We start from the raw sequence: 26,259 nt of genomic DNA on the forward strand, positions 1-26,259 counted from the left end.
GATTAGTTCCTCTCCTTGATTCTTTGTGTTCTCCTCTTCTGTAACACCTGCTATTCTGCAACATGTACCATGTTGATATTGGAGTTTCTGGAGCTATTTTCCATGTCCCTATTTTTCTCTCATGTTTTATCTTTACTCTTTTGTTTTATAATCTGGGAGAATCCCTTAATAATTTTCAATAGTCCCACTTTCTAATTGGTTCTTTAGTCATCTCAATCTTCTACTGACCATTTATACATTATTTACTTATTTATCTTGGTGACAATTTTTGTATCTTTATTTATAGACTCCTCAATTGGTTCTTTTTAATAGTAGGGCCTTCTCATTTTGTGGATATAATATCTTCTCTTTCCCCTCTGAAGATATTAATCATGACATTTTAAAATATATTTATGTATCCTATTAAGTCTGTTTGCTCAGGTATTGACTTTTAAGTTTATTTGCTGTATATCTTTCATGGTGCTGCTTTCCTTACGTGGTGAATGATTCTTAGCTGAGTGTTCATCTTTGTGGTTGAGACTCCCTTCTCTCCTCTCTGTGGCTACTACTTCTATTTACTGCATCTTGGTAATGGGAAACATGGGCAAAACTCTCAAACTCCATGTCTTCATGTCTTAACTGGTTTGGGCATTAATTTTCCTAGTGAAATGACACTGCAATAGCTTAAATAAGTAAAGTTCTGCAGACAGACCTCAAGGTACAGTACCTAATACAGGCCAACTTTGTTGGAGAGTATTCATGTTTCTGGAATTTCTGTATCCTTGTATATAACGAATACCTAAATTATATGCCTATTACCTTTGAAAAAATTCAATCTTATCTAGATTTACTTATTAAATAAGCCTTGATTAATCTTTTAAGGAAACTCACAGGGTGGGAAATTAGGAGTGGATTCATGGAAGAGAATAACATTTTTGGTTAAATTTGGTAGTTCTGTAGCTACTCATGAAAGGTCGAGGGATGAAAGTGTTTGGGTTAGGTTTTGGTGGAGGTGGTTTTTTCCCCACATGTTACTCTGATGGTGAGGAGATCCAGAGGCAGAGTAAGACCTGCTATTTTGAAGCTTCAAGGTATTTTTCTGTTTCCTTGCCTGCCAAGATTTGATTTAACTTTGTACTTTTTTTTTTTTTTTTTGGAGAGGGAAGGGACCTTTTAATAGGACTTTTGGTTATAAAAAGGTAAAGTTGATATTCCAGAGTGGACAGGGTTTCTGATCTGTATAAAAATGCAAAATGTCATTTTCTTTGTGGGTAGAGTTGATTCCCATCAGCTATTTCCTTTAGGAAGATTGGTGCATTCTAAATACAAATTTAGACTATGAGCTCTGAAATTTTCTTGGGAATGTTTGTGTGTCTTGCATAAACAAAACAAGACATGAAGTCTCATCTTTACCTCTTGTTTATGAAGGAACCCTAAAGAGTGCTGGACTGCCAAAAGAGCAAGAACTGCCAAAACTTAACTCAAGCTATTCTCTAATGTGTTTTTGAGACATATTCTGATGTTATCATGACATCCAAATCAGTCTCAGCAGGATGGACCCGCATCCAAAATTTGGTTTGAGTGTCAAGACTGATGATGTCACACGAATACCAAGAGGGTATGAAGAGATTTATTATTACATAATGGAGGCTTTCTGGGGCAAGCAGGGCAGGCCTCCCAAGCAGGCCCAAAATGGTTCAAGAGAGCAAGAAACGAGACTGGCTTTGAGTGTTTACTGTGGTTAGGGGATGGAGCCGGGGGTGAGGCTTTCCCTGCACAGGCAAAGCCTTGCATGGCTTGAACCACCTACCATGCCGAAGGAGGGAGCATCTGGACTTGCTCCATCATTTTCCCAGATGTGGGACATGAGAAGAAGAGGGAAGAATGAGGCTAAAGGCGACATACAGCCAAACATTAACCAATGGAATCAGACTCTTTATTATACATGCTAAACTATAGTTCTTGTGGGACCTCTAGGGCCAACTCCTTTGAATAAGAAGTAAGTTCTCCTTATAAAAATAAGTTGTTTTGGACTTCCCTGATGATACAGTGGATAGGAATCCGCCTGCCAATGCAGGGGACACGGGTTCAATCCCTGGTCCGGGAAGATTCCACATGCCGTGGAGCAACTAAGCCTGTGTGCCACAGCTGCTGAGCCTGCGCTCTGGAGCCCACATGCCACAACTACTGAGCCCACTTGCCTAGAGCCCGTGCTCCACAAGAGAAGCCACCGCAAGAAGAAGCCTGCACACCACAGTGAAGAGTAGCCCTGCTCGCCACAACTAGAGAAAGCGCACACACAGCAACGAAGACCCAACGCAGCCAAAAATAAATAAAATTAAATCTTAAAAAAGAAAAAAAGGTTGTTTCAAGATGTTAACCTGGTCCAGTAAAAAGGAATTCTTGGAGGTGGGCCTTAAACTGTGCTATACAATAAAGAGTTTCTTTTCTGGAGCCTCAAGGAGTTTGGCAGCTTGAGATATAGAACGGGAGATGCCCAAGGGCACCCCTCTTGCAGTAAGAGCAGCAAGCCTTCACAACTTCAGGGCAGGCCAGGGACTGGTGAGAGAGTGTCTTGTAGGGGACCTGTGGAGGGGCTCGAGCCTGACCCTGAAATCATTTTCATATGTGTTTCAAATGGTCTATGCCACAATCCTGTGCATTACACTCAAGTTTTTAGTAAAGTCTTGTTAAATAGGCAGCTTGGTCCCAGTTATTATGTTGGGAAATTTAGGGACTGGCCTGGACATCTGTGCCCATACCTGAAGCAAAGCAGTATAGAGAGAACTACAGCAGCAGCTGGCAGAAGACCCATCTCAAGGCAGCGAGAGGGGCCTGCAGAAAAGCTAAGCAGAGGTCAAGACCAGATGGCCAGCTAAAGTGACAGTCATCTGGGATACACTGGTGAGACATGTAAGCATGAGAGAGTATTCTCAGAGACCTAAGAGAAAGAATCGAATTTCTACAGGCAAATGGAAAGGGGAGTCATGTTGTTGAAAGTTGGGCATTAAAGAGAAATGAAATGTGGGACATTTGGATTACATAAACAATAAATAAGAAATGACATGAAGATAAACTCGAAATTTTCCTGTTCTTGATAACTTAAAAAAATTTTTAATAAAGAAATTAGATGTTTTCACAAGGAAATTCACACAGTACCATTAGAACAGAATAATATTCAAGATTCTCTGTATCTTCTTCACAGGCCAAAAAACTTATTCCAGGAACACAATTAAGAGTCCCTGATTGAGAGCAACAATGAACTGTAGTGGGCAGGTGCCTAGGGTGTATAGTAGGAAATATTTAGAAACATTACATAAAATTTATATTAATCAGTTGACACATAGATCAATGGAACAAAACAGAAAAGCCAGAAGTAACCCCACACAAGAACAGCCAACTGATTTTTGACAAAGATGCAAAAAGCAATTTTTGAAAAGGTAGTCTTTTCAACCAATGGTACTGGTACTGAGGCAATTGAATATGCATAGAAAAAGTGAACTTTGACTTAAGTCTCATACCTTATACACAAATTAACTCAAAAAGAGTCATAGACCTTAATGCAAAACATAAAACTATAGAACTTTTAGATGATAACATAGGAGAAACCCTGGCAATCTAAGGCTTAGTGATGACTTCTTAGACTTGACACCAAAAGCATGATGCATATTAGACTTCATCAAAATGAAAAACTTTTGCTATGTGAAAGAACCTGTTAAGAGGATAAAAAGACAAGCTAGAGCATGGGAGAAAATATTTGCAAACCATACATCCTACAAAGGACTCATATCTTAAGATATAAAGAACACTCAAAACTCCACAGTAAAACAAAGAAACAAACAAAAAGACAATTCAATTTGAAAATGGGCAAAAGACATTGAGACATTTCACTAAGGATATATGAATGGAAAATATGCACATGAAAAGATATTTGATATTACTTGTCATTTATGGAGGAAGTGAGCCTTAAGCCTGACCTCAGACAGTAGAACTTTATAAATTAATAGAAGGGGTGTAAAACATAAGCTGAAAAGTCCCAATGGATCCCAACAACATTCTTTGACCTATAATTTATTTTTAAAGTTTAAATTTTTTCTGCAGAAACATAGCACTATGTCTAGTATAGTTCTGTTATATATATTTATACATATATATAGTTATATATTTTCAAATATTTAGGAATATTTGAACACTATTTCATGTTATTTAAGAGTTATTCATTTAGAAAATTATAGGTGTGGTAATTATTTTTAAAAGTCCTTATCTTTTAGAGATAAATACTAAAGTATTAACTAATAAAATATTATGCCTTAGATTTGCTTACAAATAACCCAGTGAGGGATGGAAGAAAGTAGGTGGGAAAATGGATAAAGCAAGATTGACAGAAAATTGAAAACAGTTGAAGTTGGGTGATAGGTATATATTGGCTCATTATAATATTCTAATTTCTTCAACTTTGAAATTTTTCATAATAAAGATTAAAGACAATTAAAATGTATTTACAAAAATGTTTCTATGTGAATAGGAAAACAAAATCTGAAAAGATACATGTCAAACTATTAACCATGGATATGTCTGGAGTGTAGAATTGGAGTAGAAGGAAGGGAAATTTCTATTTTTTACTTTATAAACTTTGAGATTTTACAATGAACATACATATTATTTTTTAATTAGAAAGAAACAATGAAAATTTGAAATTTATAAGATTGCTTTTTATAATTAATCCTTTTAATTAGTTGATTATACATTCTAGAAAGTTTTCAAATGTATAAAACTTTAAGGAGTCTCAAATATTGCTAGAAACTTACAGAAGAAAAAGAATATAAAATGTATTGTGAAGCCAAACTTGAAGAACATCTTGTCCACAACTTGATCCAGATATTATGGTTTTTTTAAAGCAAATAAAATGATCCAATTGCACTGGCTCATACATTAGATTTACATTTACTTCTTTAAGGCACAAGAATAGAGTTGGGTGAATTACCTATCAGAAATATTAAACCATGGTCTGGAAGAATGAATTTACCTCGGCCTCAGTTCTTGAAGTTTGAGTCTTTGAAAATACACCTAATTCTATTCGTAACCACTAGGGCTCAGTGTCTTCTTTAAAATGTGAAATTAATGCATTTTAGAAAACAAAAAGATCACAAAACTTTTTGCAAGTTGGTGCTGAGGAGAAAAACTGTATCTGTGATAGTCTCTGGTCTTCTTTAAAACAAAATTCCAGGGAAATTTGTGAAAGATGGGGGTGGGTCCTCACTAAGGTGCTTCTTTTATTTCCCTTTCTCCTGAGATGATTGAGAAGAATGTTGTTCATGAATTAAAAAGAAAACAACATTGCCCCTAGTGATGGATTTATATTTTTAATCATTATTAGAATGTTTTCTTCTAGAATGTTTTCCTATATTGTGGTGAGTGAACTCATTGATAAGAGCAGAGCAGAACTGAGCCCCACGCTGTATGACAGTAGGTAATGAGGCATGCAGTTTGGGGCTCTGCATTTGGATGGCTGGCACTTCTGTTTCCTTACTGATGGGTAGCTTTTCAACACAGAACTTCCTATTTTTAGATTTCCAAGGGACTTCAAGGTAAACACAACTATTGGAGTATGCTTTGGGGGACGTTCTGACCTTTCTGTTGCCCAGTGGAAACCTTTTGGTTCTCAGTGAGTCTCTTATTTTAGCAGGCTTAAAGACTGGTCGCATCCATCAATAATACTGACAACCTGGTCTTGTAAATACCTCTTTCCCTTGAGGCAGCATTTTAGGGAGAAATATTTATGTTCCTCTTTTCATGTGCCTGCCTTGACCCAAAGGGAAGGGAGTGTCCACATATACTTTCTCTGTGACAAGGAGGTGTTAGAGAGGGTGTGTCCACCCCATCTTATTCCTGACTACCCCCCCTCCCCCATGGGAAGAGGTTTACTTATTAGACCTGATGGTTATCAGGCCACGCTCTCTATTGAGTGGATCTGGCCATGCTAAGAGCCACTGCACTCACGATGCGTGTTCTCTGCTCTCATGGCACAGGGTTGCTCCTCTGGTCTCTCTGGGTCAGTACAGCCAGCAGGGCCTGCCCCTGCCAAGGGTGCCAGGTCTCCACTCTCCCTCTCATCATGGACTGCGTGGGTGCATGCATCCTTTTACTTGCCATCAACTGTGACTTTATTCCCCGGGATCCTGGCTGATAGACAAAAGATGGATTGCAGGCTTAAGGCTCACTTCCTCCATAAATGACAAGTAATATCAAATATCTTTTCATGTGCGTATTTTCCATTCATATATCCTTAGTGAAATGTCTCAATGTCCCATTTTCAAATTGAATTGTCTTTTTGTTTGTTTTACTGTGGAGTTTTGAGTGTTCTTTATATCTTAAGACATGAGTCCTTTGTCAGATGTATGGTTTGCAAATATTTTCTCCCATGCTCTAGCTTGTCTTTTTATCCTCTTAACAGGCTCTTTCACATCGCAAAATTTTTTCATTTTGATGAAGTCTAATATGCATCATGCTTTTGGTGTCAAGATCTACTCTGTAGAATCAATCTATGCCCAGTTCTGGAGCTACCCATGCAGATTCACATGTGAAACCATCAGGGCTTTCTTCTAGCAGAGTGGGTGCCTTCCTTTCCCTGAGTGATGTGGGTAAACAAGCACAACTTCTTTAGTTTTCCTTCAAAGAGAAAAGGAAAAACTTACTGATATGTGTGTAGTTCCAAGATTTTGATGAATAATTGCATGAGACAAGATTTTCAAGGGAAGGGTTTTTTTGTTTGTTTGTTGTTGTTGTTTTTAATCCCTTCATCTTCTGACAGTCTCTGTCTATGACAGACTATAATGGTTTACAGCTAGGGTTGCCAGGGTTAGTAAAAATAAGACAAACAAAATAAGATGCCCAGCTAAATTTGAATTTTGAATTCGAATAATTTTTAGCACAAGTATGTCCCATGCAGTATCTGGTAGGACATACCTATACTGAAATTATTTATGTTTATCTGAAATTCCTACTTAACTGAGTGCCCTGTATTTTATTTATAGGATTGTATATAGGCAACCCTATCTAGTAGAAGACATTCCCCATAGTAGCCAAAACATTTGTTGAAAGCCTAGATGATTATTATATAACATTTTCTTTATCACCAAGCAATTAGTAATATTCTTTTTTTCTTCCATCCTTTAACAAATATTTAATAAGCAAGTATTACATGCCAGATACTGTTTTATGTACTGGAATGAGAAAATAAGCCAGTCAAAGAAAAAATAAATATAAATAATTTCTAAACAATGATGGAGAAAATAAAACAGGTGATGTGATAAAGAATGTCTTGGTGGGGCGGGCTACCTTAGCTCGAACGGTCAGGGAAGTCCTCCCTGAAAAGCTGGTATTTCAACTGCATCCTCAGGAGCAAGAGAGAGGCAAAAGGTTTCATAGGATAAGTTGCAGGCAGAAGGAACCGTAAAAGCCCTAAGATGGTGTATTAGTTTCTACGGCTGTTGTAAAAACCTAACACAAACTTGGTGGTTTGAAACAACAGAAATTTATTCTCTCACAGTTCTAGAGGCCAGAAGTCTGAAAACAAGGTGTTTGCAGGGCCATGCTTTCTCTGGAGGCGCTGGGGAGAATCTGTTCCTTGCCTCTCCCAGCTTCTGGTGGCTACCAGCATTTCTTGGCTTGTGTCCGAATCACTCTAATCTTCGAGGCCAGCATCTTCAAATTTTCTCCTCTGTGTGTGTCTGACTAATCTCCCTCTTATAAGGACATCATGATGGCATTTAGGACCCACCAGATAATTCAGACTAATCAGTCTCTCTAGCTCAAGACACCTAATTTAATCACAACTGCAAAAAAAATTATATCCCCTTTTTTGCTGTGTAAGGTCACATTCACAGATTTCAGGGATTAGGACATGGATACATTTTCTGGGGGAGCATTTTTCAGCCTACCACAGATGGGAGGGGCTCAGCACGTTCTAACAGCGTGTGGAGGCAGCACAGGGAGAGGTGTGGGGGCCGTGAGAGCTGATGGCAGGGCCTGGCAGTCAAGGTAAAGGATTCAGGTTCTAGTTCAATGTCAATGGGCAGCCAGTGAAAGATTTTAAACAGGAGACAGGGAGTGACAAGATTACATTTTTAAAAGCATTTCTCTGGTCCCTCTGTGGAGGCTGGACATTAAAAGGGCCAAGGGTGAACGGAGAAGGAATCATTAGAGCCATGGCGCCTGCCAGAGAAGGGCAGCCTGAGACCTTGGTAGCTTAAATTCGAGGGGTCGCAAGGGAGAGGAGGGGACAAGGTTGGACAGAGGGGATAGATTTTGGAGAAAAAGCCATGAGGATTTACTGATGGATTAGATCAGGAAGTAAAAACAAAACAAACAAACAGAAAACAAAATAAAGGGAGAGTATGATAGAGTTCGCCTAGGTTTGGGGCTAAATGTTAATAAGAAGCCAAATGTTGACATTTGCTCCTTCTCTTCTCTGCCATCCTATGTGTGGTTGAGTTTGCTCCTTGCCAGGTCTTCTCACAAGACTTTCAGGATCAAGCAATTCCTGGCCAAGAAACAAAAGGAGAATCGTCCCATTCCCCAGTGTATTTGAATGAAAACCGGTAATAAAATCAGATAAAACTCCAAGAGAAGACATTGGAGAAGAACCAAGCTGGGTCTATAAGGAGGCTCAAATATGAAGTGGCACACATTTATGTTGTGTCAAGGTCACTTGCATCTTACCATATCACAGTAGTGAGAACATCATTACTGTCTGAAAAGCCACATGTGTTTTATGGGAGAAATGGAATGGTTGGTTCTTCTTTTGTTGTCAGTGTTTCTGCACTAGTGCTTTGGCTTAGTAATAAATATGTGAAACCTTTTGTTGGAAAAAAAACGTTGACATTTGATGGACTTGGTTAAGACTCTCCAGTCTGCTCTAGGGAGAGGATTTCACACAAAGTAAAGGGAGAAGTAGGTTTTGTCCTGTCTTAAAATGCATTTGATAAAGTGAGCTTGGTCTTCAGGAGAGAGAGATTCTTTTTCTTCCATCCAAGATCAAGTCTTAACAAAGGCATTACGCTTCAGAGGAAGGTTAAAAGAACCAGAGCGGTGCCGTGACCGTGATTGATGACGACGTGACAAGCCCCTGTTAATGCTGCACACCTCTCGCCTTCCGGGTCAGTTCCACTTGGCAGGCAGCATCTTTCACATCCAGGGTGAAGAGTGGCTCAGCCACCAGGATATCCTGTGTCAGTGATGTTTTCCACCACATGATGTTCATCAATAAAGAATGGATGGCAACAAATCAATTGCTGTGATGCAAGCTGGGCAGAGATACGTGTGACAACGAGAAAGTGTGCAAGTTAGTTCTAGTCTGTGTTCTGTCACCGAAGACCAGTCACCAATGACCACTGCAAGCCATTCCACCTCTCCAGACTTCAGTCTCCTCAACTCTGAGGGGTAAGAGTTGTTGAGAAGGTCAAATGGGATAATGAATGTGCCAGTACTTTGGAAACAATGAAGACCTAACAGCAACTTGTCATGATTATATCAAACCCTATTATATATTTTATTATATTTGATTTTTCCACAGCACCTTGCAGTTAGTAGAGACTCCATAATTTTTTTGTCAAATTTAATTAAGTAAGTACAACAAACATGGCCATAAACCAGGTAGATTTGTTTGGCAAGTACTGATGGACTGATCATTAGAGATTGGTACCATGGTTCCCCGACTTATATTCAGATGTCCTTTATCAGGAAGAGAAAATGGCCAGCTGCAGCTGCCCTCAGTCTGGTACAAAGTATTCTGGCCTAAAACATGACACATCAGGGTCTTGCAACCTCAAATATGTTGCAGGTAACTTCATTACACTATCAGATTATTAATGATGCTCACTCATACTCCAGCATTAGGGCTTCAAAGGGTAGTCATTATGTCCAAAGGCAAGTTTTTGGGTGGGTCTGTCTGACTGAAAGAATAAAAATTTTCATATGGTTCTTAAAGGTTTTATTTATGTAAAATAACTTATTACTTCAGGTTTCTATCAGGTAGATTTCAGGAGATAACTGACCTACCGGATCTATCCATCAGCCATGTCTGTGGCTACCCTGAGATCCTATCAGTTTCATGTTGGAGAGAAAATAGTGGAATTCTTTGTCCTCTTATACACAGCATTGTCTAAAGATAATGAAACTCATATGATAAATTATAAATGCAATTTGATTTTCTCCATAACCTGTCTCATCAACTAAAATTGTTCACAAAATTTATAAGTTAGATTTATAAGCTAATTTTCTAAAAGATACGGCATCTAAATTCACTATTTGTTGAATGGGTTACTTTTTAAATACCACCCAGTTTTACCTAAGAGCTACTATCACATCTTTTTCATTTCTTTTCTAAAGTCCAACCTCTATCTCCCTTTTTGTCTTCATATGGTCTTCTGATTTGATAGAAAGATTAAATGTCAAACTTAATTTAAAATCAATATTTTCTGAGGCTGAGCTGCAGACAGATCTAGACCTGGACTTAAAGAGTACAGTATTTGACAATAGAACATCCCTCCAAATATGCATCTTCAAAAATAACTTATCATAACCATACCTATCGTAACAGTTTTATTAGCATCTGTGAATATTACATGTCAAAGTCCATCAGTTTTATTAGCCAAGCCAGGATAGAATGTTATTGAAGAACTGATGAAGATGTTTATAATAATTGTAACTGGTAGAAATGGCAAAGCTCTGATTCACTTTGATCTTCATGGAATCATACAAAGTAGGAAGTCTTTGGGTCATCTTGTTTATTTCCATGGTATTAAGGGTAACTGGACATTATCTGGTGTCCTTTGTGTTTGTTTTGGGAGTAAGGTAGATCAGGAAATACAGGTAGAGAACAGCAGTGACCCAGAGCTTTTAAAAAATTCTGTTAAGTAGCCTGGCTTCAAAGGAGAGTGCCCAGCCTGGTTCATAGATATCATCACATTCTACTTAATAAACTCATGCAGATAAAAAAATATCTACCCTGGGCATGAAACAATTATTTAATCTACATATTCCAAGGCCCTCAGAGAAAATCAGAAAGATCTTTATAATAATCATTCACTATAAAAAGAAATGTAGCCTTAATTTCTACACCTTTCATAAGAATTCATGTTGGGGAAGAAACTCTTGAGCATTTGCTACAGTTGGCAAACCCTGCTGGGGGCCCTCAGAGAAAGTTATCTGGTATGTGCAGTATCCATGAGAACTGTGTCTATTCGTCTATGAACCCCTGAGCTATGTCCTTGCTCAGCTCCTTATTTATACCAACGTCCCCTTAAGAGCAAATAGACTTCTCTTTACAAATCCTGGATGCCACTTTAAAATTATTTGCTCCAAAGATCTCTGTCTCTTCAAGCCCCAGAACTAACCCACTCACATCCCTCCCAGGCTATTTTCTCCCCCATCTTTTATGAAGTCTTCCATCAGGTAGGGAAGACTCTATCCTCTAAGCCAGCACTTCCCAAACTTGAGTGCACACCCAAATCACCTAGAGAATCAGTCTCTCACCACCAGAGATTTTGATTCATTAGGTTGAGCTTTATGACTGAGAATGTGCATTTCCATCCAGTTCACAAATCACACTTGAGTAGCACTGCTTTAAGTCACATTAAGAGCATCTGAATTGCCCAGTTTCAAATTTCCATCCTGTCAGTCACTACTGATTTTGCTACAGCAGAGGAGACTTTCCTCCATCCACAGTGATTCTCACTTCTTCTGGGTGCTAATGGTCTGACTTGCTATGATGCCGCCATCATTCATAACCTAAATTTGATTATAGTTCTGTCTGTCACTAGTGAATGGAGGCTTTGTCCAAACTTAGATTGTTGTGTTCTTGAATTGCATTGCTCCTCAAGCCCCATACAGGGCTAGATGAGCGGTGTTCTCCATCAGTTATATTCCCGGAGGGGCTTATGTCCTTTAGCTACAGCTAGATTCAGAGCGGTCCCCTTGCTCAAACTTTCACCTATACCATTTGCTATGGTCTGAATATTACTGTCTCCCCAAAATTCATATGTTGAAACCTAACCCCCAAAGTGATGGCGTCAGGAGGTGGGTCCTTTGGGGGTGATTAGGTCATGAGGCAGAGACTTCTTGAATGAGATTAATGCTCTTAAAGAGATCCCACAGAGTTCCCTACCCCCTTCTGCCGTTTAAGGATACAACGAGAAGTTTGCAACCCAGAAGATTGCCCTCATCCAACTATGCTGACACCCTGATCTCTGACCTCCAGCCTCCAGAACTGTGAGAATTAAATTTATATTGTTTAGAAGCTACCTCGTCTCTGGTAGTTTGCTGTAGTAGCCCAGACAGACTATGACACCATTATATCCTGCTTTACCCATAACTCCTGCTAGATAGTGGGCTCCAAAAATCTTCCCATTACAGTTGATTGGGTAAGAAGTGAATATCTGACCCCCAAAAAAGAGATAACCACAAACAAATCTGAGCCAATTAGATCCCTTCATTCTGTTTTGTTGTTGTCGTTTTAAAAGATTTTTTTAGAACAGTTTTAGGTTCACAGCGAAACTGAGAGGAAGGTACAGAGATTTTCAATGTATCCCCTGTCCTCAGACATGCATAGCCGCCTCCATTTTCAATGTGCCCCACCAGAGTGGTATATTTGTTACAACTGATGAACCTACATTGACATATCATAATCATCTGAAGTCCATAGTTTACTTTAGGGTTCACTCACAGTGTTGTGCATTCTGTGGATATTGTTGATTCTTTTGGATTTTCTATAAAATGATTATGTCATCTGTGAACAAAGACAGTTTTATTTCCTCCTTCCCAATCTGTATCACCTTTTTTTTTTTCTTGTCTTGTTGCATAAGCAAGGACTTCCAGTATGATGTTGAAAAGGAGTGGACATCCTTGCCTTGTACCTGATCTGAGTGGGAGAGCTTTGCAGTTTTCACCATTGTATGATGTTAGCTCTAGGTTTTCTGTAGATAGTCTTTATCAACTTGAGGAAGTCCCCCTCTATTCTTACATTACTGAAAGTTTTCATCATGGATGGGCATTTCATTTTGTCAAATACTTTTTCTGCATCTACTGATATGATCATGTGTTTTTTTCTTTTTAGCCTGTTAGGGTGATGGATTATATTTATTGATTTTCAAATGTTGAATCAGCCTTGCATACCTGGGATAGACCCACTGGTCATAGTGTATAATTCTTTTTATACATTTTGGATTCAATTTGCTAATATTTTGTTGAGGATTTTGCACCTCTATTCATGAGAGATATTGGTCTATAGTTTTCTTTTCTTTTAGTGTCTTTCCTTATGGTATTAGTGTAATGCTGGCCTCATAGGATGAGTCAGGAAGTATTCCCTCTGTTTGTATCCTCTGAGAGAGATTTTAGAGAACCAATATAATATCTTCCTTACATATTTGGTAGAATTCACCACTGAACACATCTGAGCTTGGTGCTTTCTGTTTGTTAATTCAATTTCTTTAATAGATATAAGTCCTGAATTGGTATAATTTCTTCCTTACATATTTGTTAGAATTCACAACTGAACACATCTGGGCTTTGTGCTTTCAGCTTGCTCATTAAGTTTCTTTAATAGACATAGGCTTATTCAAATTGTCTATTTCTTCTTCTGTAAGTTTTAGCAGATTGTCCTTTAAAAATTGGCCCATTTCATCTAGATTATCATAGTTGTGGGCATAGTTCATAGTATTTTTTAAAATTATTTTTTAATGTCCATGGGATCTGCAGTGATGGCCCCTCTTTCATTTCTGATACCAGTAATTTATATCTTCTCTCTCCCTCTCTTTAGCTATCCTGGCTAGAGGCTTATCAGTTTTACTGATCTTTTTAAGAACCAGCTTTTGGTTTAATTGATTTTCTCTACTGATTCCCTGTTTTCAATTTTATTGTGTTCTCTTATGATTCTTATTATTCACTTTCTTCTGCTTACTTTGGATTTAATTTGCTTTTCTTTTTTTAGTGTCCTAAAATGGAAACTTAGATGACTGATTTTAGGTCTTTCTTCTTTTCTAATATATACATTCACTGCTATTAAGTTCCCTCTAACCACTGCTTTTGTTGCATCCTACAAATTTTGATAAGTTGTGTTTTCATTTTCATTTACCAATATATTTCAAAATTTCTCTTGGAATTTCATATTTGATTCCTTTGTTACTTAAAAGTATCTTGTTTAATCTCTACTTATTTGGGGATTTTCCAGTTATCTTTCTATTATTGATTTCTGGGTTAATTCCATTGTGATCTGAGAGCAGATGTTATATAATTTTTATTCTTTTAAACTTGTTAAGGTGTATTTTATCTCCCAGAATGTGGTCTATCTTGGTGATGTTCCCTGTGAGCTTGAGAATAATGTGTATTCTGCTGTTGTTGGAAGCAGTAGTCTATAGTTGTCAATTTTATTGTGTTGATTAATGGTACTGTTGAGTTCAGCTATGTCCTTACTGATTTTCTGCCTGCTGTATTCGTCCATTTCTGATAGAGAAGTAGTAAAGTCTTCAACTACGATAGTGGATTCATCTATTTCTTCTTGCATTTCTATCAGTTTTTTCCTCACATAGTTTGACACTCTGTTTTATGTGTATACATGTTAAGAATTGTTAGAGCATTAACCCCTTTATCCCTGATAACTTTTCTTGCTTTGAAGTCTGCTTTGTTTGAAATTAATATGGTTATGCTTGCTTCCTTTTGATTAGTGTTAGCATGGCATATTTTCCTCCATCCATTTACTTTTAATCTATATGAGTCTTTATATTTAAAGGTAGTTTCTTGTGGACAACATATAGCTAGATGTTATTTTTTTGATACACTCTGGCAATCACTGTCTTTTAATTGATGCATTTAGAACATTGCTGTTCAAAGTGATTATTAATATAGTTTGCTTAATAGCTACCAATTACAGTTTAGGTTTTCTTACTCCAGCACTGGTTCCTGTGTCAGTTTCTGCTTGTGAGTCTCTGCTCCACTGAGCCATGTCTCCCTATATTTGCCTGTCTGTCTCTCTAAATTTGGAGGCAGCAGTTTACCTTGTGTCCTCTCTTTTCTTAAGGATCCTAGAAGAGTTGTTGATTTTTCAATCTGTTAAGCTTTTTACTTGTTGTTAGAATGAAGCAGTGATTTCCAATCTCCTTACATGTGGAATTCAAAACTAGAAGTCTTTGTTATGTTTTTGAACAAAGAATCTCACAAGAAAGTTCAAGTCTGTGGTAGACACCTGAGCAATGTGCTGGTCAATAGGAGTAGAGGAAGGTGATCAATGAGAAGGATGGATCAGATGGTGAGGTTCCCTGCAACCACCCAGACACTAGATTTCATGCTCTATTGGCTAGACAGTCTTGTTGTGCAAGACCCAACCAAATTAGCAGCCCTGCACACAAGTTTTTTGTTGACATTATTATTGGCGTATGCGGAGAAGAGTTTGCCAGTAAACAAATATTGAGATAAAAGACACTACTGAATGCAGAGTAATGTTCTAAGGTTGAAAGTAAAGAATGGCACAAGAAGAAGAGATGCTTTTCCACAGAACCATGGGTCCATGGATGAGGATAGGTAGATGTACATTTTGGGAGCCTAAGAGTTTTGGGACACAAACTAAGCCAATTTATCCCATTATTAAATTCAGAGTTTTAAAGTATTCTAAGCTACCTCTAAGTTTACCTCTAAGTTCCTCTAAGTTTACTTCAATAATCTTGATCTGTCCTTCACAAAAATGATTATAACTCACTTGTGTGTGTATATGTTTGTACTGACTGCTTATTATGTGCTAGTTTGTCCGTGCTAAAGATACAATGGAAAATAATCTAATTTCCAATTTCATGAATTCAACTTCTCATCACTATGTAAATAAGTAAGAAGAGTAGGGACACACTAACATTAGAAAGGTTTCATCCCATGGAATACAAGCTGCAAATATGGTGTGTTTCTTGATTTATTTATATATATTTTCTCCTGATCCATATTTTGGCTCTACTTCCCTGTTGTTCTACGTTGCCTAATTAATCTAATTTTATGCCACTTATTTGAAAAGTAAAGCAAATAGTGAAAAGTAAAGCAAATAGTCACAAACTAGCTTCTAGGTAAGCGTCTTGCCCATTTGTGATTTTTCTTGTAAGAGTCTTAGGGTATTCACAAGCTAAGCTACTTAGGGTATTCAAAAAATAGGGTAATGGTCCACTGACATTATAAATAACCATTGCATGCCATCTTTTAGATCTTAGGAATTAAATAGCCCAGTAATTTTTCTTCTTTTGCCATAAATATGAAGAGAAACATCTGACAGTTTTTGTAAGAAGTAAGTTTTTTAAATCTTTACGACAATAAGATCTAAGGGAATTATGGATTTAAAGTTTCACAGAGAAGTGATCCACAAGATAAGTCATTGCACTCTGCTCACTGCAAATTGTGTATCTTCTGCATTTCAGAAAGGAGCTCTTTACATGAATTCGTCTGTAAAAAGACCCTCTCTACAGTCATAGCAAATGGAGAAATAATGTAATTGCTTGTATCGTATATTTTAAGAATCACAAATTCAAATGCCTGCAGGGGCCAGACAGTTAATACAAAAATGTGACAAGGGCCATGTAGGGATATTGGTACACTGGCGAGCATGTGCCCTGGTTAAGGGCTCCACTCAGCAAAAGCAACAGGGTTGTGCAGAAACATAGGCTCAGGGCTCCCAGGGTGTCCCATTTTTTCAATTAAAGTATAAATGTTAATGTGTAGTCTCTTAATTTCAAGTGTTGAAAAATATTCACAAAACTTCACACCCTTTGCAGGACACACCAAAGTATTATGCAGATCAAATATACACCACAGCCACCATGACCATCTAGTTGCAACATCCAATCTGGTATATTACTTCAATTCTCTGCTTCATCTGATCAAATTTTTATATTACTTCCTCTGTGCAAAGAGAAGATAAGCCCTGGAGAAGAAGAAGTGGATAAGTGGGGAACCGGAGAGAAGTACTATAAAGAAAAAGATTTTAAAACTCCATCGTGCCTTCTGAAATGATATAAAAGAAAGAGCTTTGACATCTCCCGTTAGGATAGTAGAGCCACCTTGACAGGGAATTGTCTGCTCTGTTCTGTGGCACTTTAGTTATTCTAGCTTACACGTTTGACAACCTCTATCTTTTTTAAAATTTGAAATCCTATCACTCTTTTCAGAGTACCCAGAACTCAAGTCTAATTTTAACTAATCCAGTGTATAGATGCTTGTTTTTTTAGGATTCTTTCCTCATAAAAAACATCTGGGAAGTGGTTAACGTTATGCAGTGTTTTTATAAATTTTTATAAAGCATGAGTAAAAGAAAAGCAAGTCAAAGTTTCCCTTTCTATATACAGTCTAAAAAGATCTTCCCACAGACCACCTTTTCTTATCTTCTCTGAAGAGTCAGCCATAAAACATGCCACTGGCCACTAAGAGCAATTTTCAGGTGATCCTCATGAGAAGGGAAAAACCTTCCATATATTTATGACTTTTCACAATCTATTTTCTTCATGTTCCAAATCATGTCAGATATCTTATTGCCATGACACACAATGCCCAGTAGAGACAGTCGGTATGGCTCCCATCACTTCGATAACACATCACTCAGAGCAATTATGCATCAGCTTCAAGTGCTTTTTAAAAAGCAGTCTCAGGAAGACCATTTCTGTTTTGCCAACTCAGTCTTTAAGTTGAATATATTGTCTATATCCTAAACCAGAACTGGCATTTATTCAGTCATTCAACACATATTTATTGAAGGCTTCTATATTTATGGAGGCACTCTGCTAGGAATCAGGAACATAATGTGAATCAAACGGACACAGTTCTGCCTTCATGGATCCAAGGGATCAGAAATTAATCAAACAAATCAGCATATAATCACAAGCTTTGATAAGTACAAGTATGCTGAAGGAGGATCATGAAATGCAATGAGAGTCTAAAACAGGGAATGTGTCATGACCTGGTCTGGGGATGGAGGGGAAGTCTTTACTGAAGAAGTGATGCTCAAACTGATAGCTCCAGAGTGCTTAGGTAGCAACATAGGGAAGAGGAAGTAAGTTAGAATGTTCCACTCAGAGAGGACTGTACATGTCACAGCCCAGGGAGGGAATACGACACATTTAAAGAGCTGAAAGCAAGCTAGCATGGCTGGGGTTCATAAAGGGAAGAAGGTGCAAAATGAAGCCTGATAGGTAAGTAGGGACCATATCATTCATGACTCCTAGGAAGAGCAATGGGGAGCTACTGATGGATTTGGGACTAAGGAGTAAATGTTTTCATATATGTATTTTTAAAGGATCTCTCACTCTGGTGGGGGAGAGGAGATATAAGGAGACTAGTTACAAGGTGTATTAACCAGGTGTTTCTGAGGTTTTGACATTTGGACTTTGCTGATTCTCAAGAGACTGCTACTCCCAGGGCTAGACAATTTCTAGAGATATAGTAAAGGACTCCCCTGCAAGTGCTCCTTTTATATGCAAACCAACCAATCCAAAGCCCAAACCCCCAACCACCTTTACTAGCTCTTATACTCCTGGCCAATATCCTCCTGCCCTAATCACCCCAGGGACAGGTAACAGACAACCAGGGACAGCTCCTGTGCCCCAGAGCCCACTGGAATTTTGCAAAGTAGCACATCCTATGCCTGTTTACCCTGCCTCACCCATTTCTTCCCATGGAAACCATAATAAAGGCTCTTGTCCACAACTTCCCCTCACTCCCTCTGCCTCTTGACCAGTCCTGGTGCTTCCCCATGTGGGCCCACTGAGTGCTGTGCCATGCTTCCTGTTTCTAGAGATCTGTGACTTTTCCTTCATGACAGTCATCTCTGTGTCTGTAGGTCTTACCATACCTGATTAAAACAAATCCTGGGTACATTTTAAAACACAAGGCCAGGGCAGTAAGACAAGTGACTATTTCTTTTTTTTAAAAAATATATTCTCCTATTATTCTTTTATTTTTTTGGCTGCATTGAGTCTTCATTGCTGCGCGTGGGTTTTCTCTAGTTGTGGTGAGGAGGGCTTACTCTTTGTTGCGGTGCGCGGGCTTCTCATTGCAGTGGCTTCTCTGGTTGTGGAGCATGGGCTCTAGGCTTGCGGGCTTCAGTTGTGGCACATGGGCTCAGTAGTTGTGGCTTGTGGGCTCTAGAGTGCAGGCTAAGTAGTTGTGGTGCATGGGCTTAGTTGCTCCCCGGCATGTGGGATCTTCCCGGACCAGGGCTCAAACTCATTGTCAGGCAGATTCTTAACCACTGCGCCACCAGGGAAGTCCAAGACAAGTGACTTCTGATGGTGGCTTGAACTAAGATGGTCACAGTGGAGAGGAAGAAAAGTGGACAGTTACAGAAAAGTTAAGATGGATTGGATAAGGGGGTGTGGAAGAGGGAGGTATCTAAGATGATTTCTGGGTTTATGTTATGTCCAATTAAATGGATGAAGGTGCCATGTACAAGAGAGGAAATGCAGGAAAAGGACCAAGTTTGGGAGAGAGGATGATGAGTAAAATGTGCTTTCAAAATGAGCACTATTTAGAAGACCTAAATAGACATTTCTCAAAAAAAGATATACAGATGGCCAAAAAACACATGAAAAGACACTCAGCTTCACTAATTATTAGAGAAATGCAAATCAAAACTACAGTGAGGTACCACCTCACACCAGTCAGAATGGCCATCATTAAAAAGTCTATAAATAACAAATGCTGACGAGGCTGTGGAGAAAAGGGAACCCTTCTACACTGTTGGTGGGAATGTAAGTTGGTGCAGCCACTATGGAGAACAGTATGGAGGTTCCTCAGAAAACTAAAAATAGGATTACCATATGATCCAGCAATCCCACTCCTGGGCGTATATCCAGACAAAACTGTAATTCAAAAACATACATGCACCCCTATGTTCATAGCAGCACTATTCACAATAGCCAAAACACGGAAACAACATAAATGTCCATCAACAGGTGAATGGATAAAGAAGATGTGGTATATACAATATATACAGTGGAATACTACTCAGCCATAAAAAAGAACTAAATAATGCCATTTGCAGCAACATGGATGTAACTAGAGATTATCATACTTATGACTTATCATCATAAGTGAAGTAAGTCAGAAAGAGAAAGACAAATATCATAAGATATCACTTATATGTGGAATCTAAAATATGGCACAAATGAACCTATCTACAAAACAGAAACAGACTCACAGACATAGAGAACAGACTTGTTTTTGCCAAGGGGAAGGGGAGTGGGGGAGGGAAGGACTGGGAGTTTGGGTTAGTAGATGCAAACTATTACATTTAGAATGGATAAACAACAAGGTCCTATTCTATAGCGTAGGGAACTATATCCAATCTCCTGGGATAAACCATAATGGAAAAGAATATAAAAAAGAATGTTGATATGTGTATAACTGAGTCACTTTGCTGTACAACAGAAATTAACACAACACTGTAAATCAACTATACTTCAATTAAAAAATGTGCTTTCAAGACAATCAAATGTAAATGTTTCAGGGAAAGTTCGACTTAAGCTTATATTCAGGGAAAGGAATCCCCACCACCCTTGTCCATTTACCCACAGATGAGGACTCCAAGGCAATACTATTCATAGACTGTGAATTTTTCCCTAATATATCACACTTCTGGTTGATGTAAATGACACTTTAAAATGAGAAACATTACTATATTTATATCTTACTGGTCATGAAAAATTAATTTTCACATGCTGTAGATGCTATTTGATACACATCTGTCTGCCTACTGTCCATGTTAAATTAAAATGCATTCTCATATTGAAATATTCTCCAAACCTGAGCCAAATTGCCTGAAAGTGCCCTTCATTCTATGAACCATAAGGATAGTACTTCCTTTAATGTGATGAGAAATCACACTGTCAGGTTCTCCTGATTCACCCTAATAATCACACTTACTTGAATCACACTGCAACACAAGTTGTTCTCAGATTGATCTTTAAATTTATGGGATGAAGAAGATAACAGTTACGGGAAAAATTCCAAGTTGGCTGTCATTCTTGTAATTGGCGGGTCTTTTCATAGTTTCAGGATAAAAATAGAGAGACCCAACAGGGTGACATGAGATATTTCCATCTCTCCTTCGAAACTGGAAAGACAGAGGTGCTAAAATAATGACTTTGTCACTATTACTTTTACCAAGGAGGTTTGAGGGTTGTTTTCTCTCTTTATCTGTATTTTGAGAAGTTCTAACCAAAAAAATTTCTGAAGTTTTTGTTATCTAGCTCAATTTTGTCTGTGGAGCGGAGGAAAAGAAAGAAGTCTACGCTCTTTCAGGGAAGGCAAGTCTATTTCATGGTAACTAATCATACTCCCAGGATTCTGATCTTGGATTGTGTAAGAAGTCTAAACTGCCTACAAGCAGCAGCTGTTACTTAGGAAATATAACTGTCCGAATATGGCAAGATAAGTAAGAACATAACCAGTTCTTTTTTTTTTTTTTAACATCCTTATTGGAGTATAATTGCTTTACAATGGTGTGTTACTTTCTGCTTTATAACAAAGTGAATCAGTTATACATATACATATGTCCCCATATCGCTTCCCTCTTGCATCTCCCTCCATCCCATCCTCCCTATCCCACCCCTCTAGGTGGTCACAAAGCACTGAGCTGATCTCCCTGTGCTATGCGGCTGCTTCCCACTAGCTATCTACTTTACTTTTGGTAGTGTATATATGTCCATGCCACTCTCTCACTTTGTCCCAGCTTACCCTTCCTCCTCACCGTATCCTCAAGTCCTTTTTCTAGTAGGACTGCATCTTTATTCCCGTCTTGCCCCTAGGTTCTTCTGACCATTTTTTTCCTTTTTTTTTAAGATTCCATATATATGTGTTAGCATACGGTATTTGTTTTCCTCTTTCTGACTTACTTCTCTCTGTATGACAGTCTCTAGATCCATCCACCTCACTACAAATAACTCAGTTTCATTCCTTTTTATGGCTGAGTAATATTCCATAGTATATATATGCCACATCTTCTTTATCCACTCATGTGTTGATGGACACTTAGGTTGCTTCCATGTCCTGGCTATTGTAAATAGTGCTGCAGTGAACACTGGGGTGCATGAAAGTAATTTAAAGTGAAAAATACAGTGCCGGATTAGGTGGATTCAAATATTTTACATTTGTATACTATACTACCTTTAGATCTTTAATCCATTCTGAGTTTATTTTTGTGTATGGTGTTAAGGAGTGTTCTACTTTCTTTCTTTTACATGTAGTTGTCCAGTTTTTCCAGCACCACTTATTGAAGAGACTGTCTTTTCTCCATTGTATATTCTTGCCTCCTTTATCAAAGATGAGGTAACCATATGTGTGTAGGTTTATCTCTGGGCTTTCTATCCTGTTCCATTGATCTATATTTCTGTTTTTGTGCCAGTACCATACTGTCTTGATTACTGTAGCTTTGTAGTATAGTCTGAAGTCAGGGAGCCTGATTCCTCCAGCTCCGTTTTTCTTTCTCAAGGTTGCTTTGGCTATTCAGGGTCTTTTGTGTTTCCATACAAATCAGCTTTCTTTTGATTTCCATTTACATGGAATGTCTTTTTCCATCCCCTCACTTTCAGTCTGTATGTGTCCCTAGGTCTGAAGTGGGTCTCTTGTAGACAGCATATATACGGGTCTTGTTTTTGTATCCATTCAGCCAGTCTATGTCTTTTGGTTGGAGCATTTAATCCATTTACATTTAAGGTAATTATTGATATGTATGTTCCTATTACCATTTTCTTAATTGTTTTGGGTTTATTATTGTAGGTATTTTCCTTCTCTTGTGTTTTTTGCCTTGAGAAGTTCCTTTAGCATTTGTTGTAGAGCTGGTTTGGTGGTGCTGAATTCTCTTAGTTTTTCCTTTCTGTAAAGGTTGTAACATCTCTGTTGAATCTGAATGAGATCCTTGCTGGGTAGAGTAATCTTGGTTGTAGTGTTTTCCCTTTCATCACTTTAAACGTGTCCTGCCACTCCCTTCTGGCTTGCAGAATTTCTGCTGAAAGATCAGCTGTTAACCTTATGGGATTCCCTTATATGTTATTTGTTGTTTTTCCCTTGCTGCTTTTAATAGTTTTTCTTTGTATTTAATTTTTGATAGTTTGATTAATATGTGTCTTGGTGTGTTTCTCCTTGGATTTATCCTGTATGGGACTCTCTGTGCTTCCTGGACTTGATTAACTATTTCCTTTCCCATATTAGGGAAGTTTTCAACTATAATCTCTTCAAATATTTTCTCAGTCCCTTTCGTTTTATCTTCTTCTTCTGGGATCCCTATATTTCGAATGTTGGTGCATTTAATGTTGTCCCAGAGGTCTCTGAGACTGTCCTTAATTCTTTGCATTCTTTTTTCTTTATTCTGCTCTGCAGTAGTTATTTCCACTATTTTATCTTCAAGGTCACTTATCTGTTCTTCTGCTTCAGTTATTCTGCTATTGATCCCTTCTAGAGAATTTTTAATTTCATTTATTGTGTTGTTCATCACTGTTTGTTTGCTCTTTAGTTCTTCTAGGTCCTTGTTAAACGTTTTTTGAATTTTCTCCATTCTATTTGCAAGATTTTGGATCATCTTTACTATCATTATTCGGAATTCTTTTTCAGGTAGACTGCCTATTTCCTCTTCATTTGTTAGGTCTGGTGGGTTTTTGCCTTGCTCCTTCATCTGCTGTGTGTTTCTCTGTCTTCTCATTTTGCTTAACTTACTGTGTTTGGGGTCTCCTTTTCGCAGGCTGCAGGTTTGTAGTTTCTGTTGTTTTTGGTGTCTGTCCCCAGTGGCTAAGGTTGGTTCAGTGCGTTGTGTAGGCTTCCTGGTGGAGGGGACTAGTGCCTGTGTTCTGGTGGATGAGGCTGGACCTTGTCTTTCTGGTGGGCAGGTCCATGCCTGGTGGTGTGTTTTGGGGTGTCTGTGGCCTTATTATGATTTTAGGCAGCCTCTGTGCTAATGGATGGGGTTGTGTTCCTGTCTTGCTAGTTGTTTGGCATAGGGTGCCCAGCACTGTAGCTTGCTGGTCATTGAGTGGAGCTGGGTCTTGGCGTTGAGATGGAGATCTCTGGGAGATTTTCGCCATTTGATATTACATGGAGCTGGGAGGTCTCTTATGGACCAGTGTCTTGAAGTTGGCTCTCACACCTCAGAGGCACAGCCCTGATGCCTGGCTGGAGAACCAAGAGCCTTTCATCCACACAGCTCAGAATAAAAGGGAGGAAAAAAAGGAAGGAAGAAAGAAGAAGATAAAATAAAGTAAAATAAAATAAAATAAAGTTATTAAATTAAAAAATAATTACTAAGAAAAACATTTTTGTAAGTAATTAAAAAAAATAAAACAAAAATGGACAGACAGAACCCTAGGACAAATGGTAAAAGCAAAGCTATACAGACACAATCACACACAGAAGCATACACATACAAACTCACAAAAAGAGAAAAAGGGAAAAATATATATAAATCGCTGCTCCCAAAGTCCACTGTCTCAATCTTGGGATGATTCGTTGTCTGTTCAGGTATTCCACAGATGCAGGGTACATCAAGTTGATTGTGGAGATTTAATCCACTGCTCCTGAGGCTGCTGGGAGAGATTTCCATTTCTCTTCTTTGTTCTCACAGCTCCTGGGGTTCAGCTTTGGATTTGGCCCCGCCTATGCATGTAGGTCGCCTGAGGGCGTCTGTTCTTCGCTCAGACAGGACGGGGTTAAAGGAGCTGATTCGGGGGCTCTGGCTCACTCAGGCCAGGGGGAGGGAGGGGTATGGATGCGGGGCAAGCCTGCGGTGGCAGAGGCCAGTATGATGTTGCACCAGCCTGAGGCGTGCCGTGTGTTCTCCCGGGGAAGTTGTCCCTGGATCATGGGACCCTGGCAGTGGCGGCTGCACAGGCTCCCGGGAGGGGAGGTGTGGATAGTGACCTCTGCTTGCTCACAGGCTTCTTGGTGGCGGCAGCAGCAGCCTTCACGTCTCATGCCCGTCTCTGGGGTCCATGCTGACAGCCGTGGCTCTCGCCTGTCTCTGGATCTCCTTTAAGTGGTGCTTTTAATCCCCTCTCCTCGTGCACCAGGAAACAAAGAGGCAAGAAGAAGTCTCTTGTCTTTTCGGCAGGTCCAGACTTTTTCCCGGACTCCCTCCCAGCTAGCTGTGGTGCACTAGCCCCCTTCAGGCTGTGTTCACACAGCCAACCCCAGTCCTCCACCTGGGATCCGACCGAAGCCCGAGCCTCAGCTCCCAGCCCCCGCCCGCCTCGGCGGGTGAGCAGACAAGCCTCTCGGGCTGGTGAGTGCTGGTTGGCACAGCTCCTCTGTGCGGGAATCTCTCCGCTTTGCCCTCCACACCCCTGTGGCTGCGCTCTCCTCCGTGGCTCCGAAGCTTCCCCCCTCCGCCACCCACTGTCTCCGCCCGCGAAGGGGCTTCCTAGTGTGTGGAAACCTTTCCTCCTTCACAGCTCCCTCCCACTGGTGCAGGTCCTGTCCCTATTCTTTTGTCTCTGTTTTTTCTTTTTTCTTTCTTTTTTTGCCCTACTCAGGTGCGTGGGGAGTTTCTTGCATTTTGGGAGGTCTGAGGACTTCTGCCAGCATTCAGTAGGTGTTCTATAGAAGTTGTTCCACACGTAGATGTATTTCTGATGTATTTGTGGGGAGGAAGGTGATCTCTGCATCTTACTCTTCCGCCATCTTGAAGCTCCTCCATAACCAGTTCTTATAGTTTCCTAATGAGATACAAGCAGGAGGATGAAACTGATGGTCACATCCATGATGCATTATGGACCCTGGTGAAATCTGACAGCTTTGAGGAAGGCTGCAGAGTCAAACCAAGTCTGGAAACTAATCTACACTGGAGAAAGGAGAAAAGAATTCCAAGCCCATTTTATCTTGTTTCTCACTCATTATGGAACAAGAAGGGAACATCTCTAATATACCGTCACATTGCTTATTATTAATTATAATAATAATAATTAACCTTTCAGAGCCCTTACAATGTACTGGGCATTATACCATGAATTTTCTTAAATTATTTCATTTTATCTTCATTACAATGAAGGTAATGAGGTAATTATTGCCATTATCTCCATAAAAGAAAAATAAATACTCTTTATGTCGAATAATATATTTTCCCAAAGTTATCTATCAAAAAAGTCCCTTCATTTCAATTCTATAGAAAGTTCTCCCTTATTATGGGGCACTGTTTTAGTTACTAAATTTTGAACATCAGAATAATATGAGAAAGACATATTTACCTGAAATGATCATAACTGGTGCTAGTTTTAGATG

General features: G+C 39.0%; 1 pseudogene; it reads left to right on the plus strand.

Moving 5' to 3' along the window:
* The first annotated feature begins 7,882 nt into the window (after nucleotides 1-7,882).
* On the plus strand, nucleotides 7,883-8,641 carry LOC118902754 (annotated as a pseudogene).
* The last annotated feature ends 17,618 nt before the right edge of the window (nucleotides 8,642-26,259 follow it).

Source organism: Balaenoptera musculus, chromosome 10 (genome assembly GCF_009873245.2).
Source record: "Balaenoptera musculus isolate JJ_BM4_2016_0621 chromosome 10, mBalMus1.pri.v3, whole genome shotgun sequence".
In the NCBI taxonomy this organism is placed as follows: Eukaryota; Metazoa; Chordata; class Mammalia; order Artiodactyla; family Balaenopteridae; genus Balaenoptera; species Balaenoptera musculus.